The sequence below is a fragment of the Oryx dammah genome, unplaced genomic scaffold (genome assembly GCF_014754425.2).
Source record: "Oryx dammah isolate SB20612 unplaced genomic scaffold, SCBI_Odam_1.1 HiC_scaffold_29, whole genome shotgun sequence".
NCBI classification, from domain to species: Eukaryota; Metazoa; Chordata; class Mammalia; order Artiodactyla; family Bovidae; genus Oryx; species Oryx dammah.
The window spans coordinates 23744511-23751075 of NW_024070213.1; positions in this window are offsets into that span (position 1 = coordinate 23744511).

Genomic DNA, 6565 nt, shown 5'->3' on the forward strand with positions numbered 1-6565 from the left:
CCTGGAAAATTCCGCGGACTGAGGAGCTTGGTAGACTACAGCCCATGGGGTCACAAAGCGTCAGACACGACTGAGTGACTTCACTTCACTTATGACACAGCAATCCCACTACTGGGCATACACACCAAGGAAACCAGAATTGAAAGAGACACGTATACCCCAATGTTCATCGCAGCACTGTTTATAATAGCCAGGACATGGAAGCAACATATATGTCCATAAGCAGATGAATGGATAAGAAAGCTGTGGTACATATATACAATGGAGTATTACTCAGCCATTAAAAACAATACATTTGAATCAGTTCTAATGAGGTGGATGAAACTGGAGCCTATTATACGGAGTGAATTACGCCAGAAAGTAAAACACCAATACAGTATGCAGTTCAGTTCAGTCACTCAGTTGTGTACAACTCTTTGCGACCCCATGAATTGCAGCGTGCCAGGCCTCCCTGTCCATCACCAACTCCCAGAGTTCAAACTCACGTCCATCGAGTCAGTGATGCCATCCAGCCATCTCATCCTCTGTCTTCCCCTTCTCCTCCTGCCCCCAATCCCTCCTAGCATCAGAGTCTTTTCCAATGAGTCAACTCTTCTCATGAGGTGGCCAAAGTACTGGAGTTTCAGCTTTAGCATCATTCCTTCCAAAGAACACCCAGGGCTGATCTCCTTTAGAATGGACTGGCTGGATCTCCTTGCAGTCCAAGGGACTCTCAAGAGTCTTCTCCAACACCGCAGTTCAAAGTATCAATTCTTCAGCGCTCAGCTTTCTTCACAGTCCAACTCACACATCCATACATGACTACTGGAAAAACCATAGCCTTGACTAGATGGACCTTTGTTGGCAAAGTAATGTCTCTGCTTTTGAATATGCTATCTAGGTTTGTCATAACTTTCCTTCCAAGGAGTAAGCATCTCTTAATTTCATGGCTGCAATCACCATCTGCAGTGATATTGGAGCCCCCCAAAATAAAGTCCGACACTGTTTCCACTGTTTACCCATCTATTTGCTATGAAGTGATGGGACCAGATGCCATGATCTTAGTTTTCTGAATGTTGAGCCTTAAGCCAACTTTTTCACTCTCGTCTTTCATTCTCATCAAGAGGCTTTTTAGTTCCTCTTCACTTTCTGCCATAAGGGTGGTGTCATCTGCATATCTGAGGTTATTGTTATTTCTCCTGGCAATCTTGATTCCAACTTGTGCTTCTTCCAGCCCAGCGTTTCTCATGATGTACTCTGCATATAAGTTAAATAAGCAGGGTGACAATATACAGCCTTGATGTACTCTTTTTCCTATTTGGAACCAGTCTGTTGTTCCATGTCCAGTTCTACTTGTTGCTTCCTGACCTGCATACAGGTTTCTCAAGAGGCAGGTCAGGTGGTCTGGTATTCCCTTCTCTTTCAGAATTTTCCAGTTTATTGTGATCCACACAGTCAAAGGCTTTGGCATAGTCAATAAAGCAGAAATAGATGTTTTTCTGGAACTGTCTTGCTTTTTCAGTGATCCTGCAGATGTTGGTAATTTGACCTCTGGTTCCTCTGCCTTTTCTAAAACCAGCTTGAACATCTGGAAGTTCACGGTTCATGTATTGCTGACGCATATATATGGAATTTAGAAAGATGGTAATGATAACCTATATGCGAGACAGCAAAAGAGACACAGATGTATACAACAGTCTTATGGACTCTTTGGGAGAGGGTGAGGGTGGGATGATTTGGGAGAATGGCATTGAAACATGTATAGTATCATATGTGAAACGAATCACCAGTTCAGGTTCCATGCATGATACAGAATGCTTGGGGCTGGTGCACTGGGATGACCCAGAGGGATGGTATGGGGAGGGAGGTGGGAGGGGGGTTCAGGATTGGGAACACGTGTACACCCATGGTGGATTCATGTTGATATATGGCAAAACCAATACAGTATTGTAAAGTAATTAGCCTCCAATTAAAATAAATAAATTTATATTTTAAAAAGTTATAAAGTGGAATTAGGCATTGTGTTTTTTAAAAGCACAAGATCTTAAGTGTACTAACCATACACATATCCACATACTATACACACATATGTACAAGGAAGCTATGTGAGGTGATAAATGAGTTAATTAACTTGACTATAGTAATAATTTCACACATTGCTATACCTTAAACAATCACACTGTACAACCTAAATAGATACAATTTTTGTCAATTATACCTCAATAAAACCAAAACACACAAGACAAAGCTGGAGAATTAGGCAGGACCATGTAAAAATGCCAAAGGTCCAACTTTTAAAAATCTTTTTTTAAAAACCTTTAAAAAATTATTTATTTATTTGGCTGCACTGGGTCTTGGTTGCTACATGCATCTTTAGCTGTGGCATATGGGATCTAGTTCTCTGACCAGGGATTGAACCCAGGTTCCCTTCATTGGGAGCACAGAGTCTTCACCACTGGACCACCAGGGAAGTCCCATAACTTCTTTGAACCTTAAAGGTATTTGAAAGCCATTGAAAAACTTTAAGAAAGAAAAGAGTGATATAATTAAACTGTGTTTTAAAAAATGAGTCTGGGTGCAGTGAAGAGAATAGATTAAAAAGAGGTAAGAATTTATGCATGGAGATCAGTTTACGGGGTCAATGTAGTAACTCGTGTACAGAGTGATGGGAGCTTAAACCAAGAAAATGTTGAAATGGAACAAAGGAAGAGGGATATGAAAGTTATTTAGAAGGTAACATTGAACCAATGAATGTAGAGATAAAGGTGTGTTGTCAAAGATGGCAGCCCTTGTTTCTGGTTTGCACAAGTTGGTGCTAATTGAAATTAGCTCATAGCTTATGGGAGAAATTAAAATGGATATATATAGTGAGTTGAAATGCTTTCATGATATCTAGTTAGAAATATAGAGTAGGTGGTTGGGGTTCAGGGTCTCATCTGAAGTGGAAATACAAATTTGATAGTCATCAGCTCATGCAAATAAAGTGGCCACATTTATTTTTTAAAATAAATGAAAATACAGCTTTTCCTAAATGGTTTCCCACCTGTCTTCCTCCACAGAATAGATGGTTTTGTACTCAGAGATGAGGAATGGGATGAATGAGTCCTTAGGAGTAAGTGACTGTCATTTCCTTTTGCTTACTATTTTTCAACTCTTTCACCAATAACTATAATAAACCAAATTATAATAGTAGTAATAATAAAATCAAACAATATATTGCACAATCTCAACAAAATTAAGTTATATATAGTGAATTTAAACCACTTAAGTCCACTGGAATGATTTGTTCAGAGTAGGCGATCAATACATATTTGCTGCTTGACCAAGTCACACAAAAAGTATTATTAAATCACTTTATAATGATGGCTTATAATTGAGTTTGTTGTAAGAACCATAATTATGGCCATAAATACTTTTATGTATTTGAGAAGACAAGAGAAAGCCCTTCCAAATCTGAAGAGGCTGACATTGGTTACCATAGTTCAGTGACCTAGCTTGACCTCAGACCCAAAGTTTCAGGCTGTCACTCAGCCCTTGGTGGGCTGTGGGCCTTCATACCTAATATAATTTGGCAAACACAAAGTGTTTTATAAGACAGGGGATGTGGAAAGAACTCGATAATTTTGCCAGTGTTTTTAACCACTCACCATCCCAAATACTGCCTCAGTCAAATTAATTTACAAAGGTCTTGTACTTTCCATGTCCTTTTCCATTCCCTCTCTAGGGACCGAGGACTTGGCATGAACCCTAGCTCTAGTAGCCCCAAGGGATCAGGCTGAATAGTTAGTTATCTGGAAGGACCAGAAAAAGACACTATTTAAGAGGCAAGTTCAAGTTCAAGGAAAGCAAGCCAAAGGTAAAGCCAGAGGAATAATATATTATACACTGGGGCCTAGGGTAGAGTGTGGGGCTATAGACAGGAAATGTGGCAAGAAATCAAGAGATCAGTGATGGTTCTCCTACCCAAATGCTAAGATACAACAATATGGAAGAAATCCAAATGCAGTTGTGAAGACCTTTGCAAATTAATAAGTAATTAATAAAATAAAAAATAAACCAAGAGTGTCAGGAGTTTCTTTTATTGGGGTTGGGCAATGGGGCATTTAAAAGTTCAGGATCGTCTCAGACACGTGAGTCCTTTTGCAGTGCACTCCTCCTTTCTTTTGGAATGTTTCCCTTTCCCTTTGCTAACTTAAATCCTTTCTATTTTTTGCACACCAATTCAAGTCCTATATCTTGTTTAAATGTTGATATAATAGTTAATGGGCCTGAGAACTAGTGTGGGAAAATCTATTTCCTAATGAAAATGCCAAGTCACTGCAGCATGTTTGTTTTAGGAAGTAAATTTTGCCATCTTTGGTGTGTCTTAAAGTATTGTGTCCTCTTTTCTCCAGAACTTTCAGCAAATTTTTTTCTTTTCTTTCTTTACCATTCAAATTTTATTTATTTATATATTTATTTATTTATTTTTGGCTGTGCTGGGTCTTTGTTGCTGTGTGCAGGCTTTCTCTCATTGAGGTGAATGGGGGCTACTCTCTAGGTATGGTATGTGGGCTTTTCCTTGCTGTGGCTTCTCTTGTTGCAAAGCAGAGAACTCAAGTGGCGTGGACTCAGTAGTTGTGGCACACTGGCTTAGTTGCCCTGTGGCACATGGGATCTTCCCTGGGAGAACAATCAAACTTGTGTTCCCTGAATTGGCAGGTGAATTCTTTCCACTGGATCACCAGGGAAACCCCTCTCTTCTTTGCTTTGGAAAAGTTTTCTAATTTCAGGGAATAATTACTGAGGATGTCTTAGCACTTTAAATTTAATGTCTCATATTGTTTTTGAGGGTTTCCTAGGTGGCGCTCAGTTCAATTCAGTCGCTCAGTCATATCTCACTCTTTGCAACCCCATGAACCACAGCCTCAGTTCAGTTCAGTTCAGTCTCTCAGTCGTATCCAACTCTTTGCAACCCCATAGACTGCAACATGCCAGGCCTCCCTGTCCACCACCCACTCCTGGAGTCTACCCAAACTCATGTCCATTGAGTCTGTGATGCCATCCAACCATCTCATCCTCTGTTGTCCCCTTCTCCTCCTGCCTTCAATCTTTCCCAGCAGCAGGGTCTTTTCCAATGAGTCAGCTTTTCGTATCAGGTGGCCAAAGTATTGGACTTTCAGGTTCAAAATCAGTCCTTCCAATGAACATTAAGGACTGATCTCCTTTAGGACGGACTGGTCGGATCTCCTTGCAGTCCAAGGGACTCTCAAGAGTCTTCTCCAACAAAAGCATCAATTCTTTGGTGCTCAGCTTTCTTTATAATCCAAAACTCACATCCATACATGACTACTGGAAAAACCATAGCCTTGACTAGACGGACCTTTGTCGGCAAAGTAATGTCTCTGCTTTTTAATATGCTGTCTAGGGTGGTCGTAACTTTCCTTCTAAGGAGTAAATGTCTTTTAATTTCATAGCTGCAATCACCATCTGAAGTGATTTTGAAGCCCCTCAAAATAAAGTCAGCCACTGTTTTCAGTTTCCCCATCTATTTCCCATGAAGTGATGGGACCAGATGGCATGATCTTCGTTTTCTGAATGTTGAGCTTTAAGCCAACATTTTCACTCTCCTCTTTCACTCTCATCAAGAGGCTCTTTAGTTCTTCTTCACTTTCTGCCATAAGGGTGGTGTCATCTGCATGTCTGAGGTTATTGATATTTCTCCCAGCAATCTTGATTCCAGTCTGTGTTTCCTCCAGCCCAGCGTTTCTCATAATGTACTCTGCATATAAGTTAAATAAGCAGGGTGACAATATGCAGCCTTGACGTACTCCTTTTCCTATTTGGAACCAGTCTGTTGTTCCATGTCCAGTTCTAACTGTTGCTTCCTGACCTGCATACAGGTTTCTCAAGAGGCAGGTCAGGTGGTCTGGTATTCCCATCTCTTTCAGAATTTTCCAGTTTATTGTGATCCACACAGTCAAAGGCTTTGGCATAGTCAATAAAGCAGAAATAGATGTTTTTCTGGAACTGTCTTGCTTTTTCCATGATCCAGTGGATGTTGGCAATTTGACCTCTGGTTCCTCTGCCTTTTCTAAAACCAACTTGAACATCTGGAAGTTCATGGTTTATATATTGCTGAAGCCTGGCTTGGAGAATTTTGAGCATTACTTTACTACAGTGTGACGCTAGTGGTAAAGAAATTGCTGCCAATGTAGGAAAGATGGTTTCGATTCCTGGGTTGGGAAGATCCCCTGGAGGAGGGTGTGGCAACCCACCCTAGTATACTTGCCTGGAGAATTCCATGGACAGAGGAGCTGGTGAGCTACAGTTTATGGGGTCACACGGAGTCTGACATGACTGAAGCCACTTAGCCCACAGCACATAATACTTCTTGCAGGTTAGGAATCATGTTTTACTTATATTGCTTTATATACTTTTGAATAATAATGATATCTATCATTCATGAAGTGCCAAATATATTCCAGATATTTCACCTTTATTATTTTTAATTTTCATAAAAACTGTTCCAGATATGGATATTATTCCCATTTTGGGTTTAGAAAAGTTATGCTTAGTCACTCAGTCATGTCCAACTGTTTGCTAG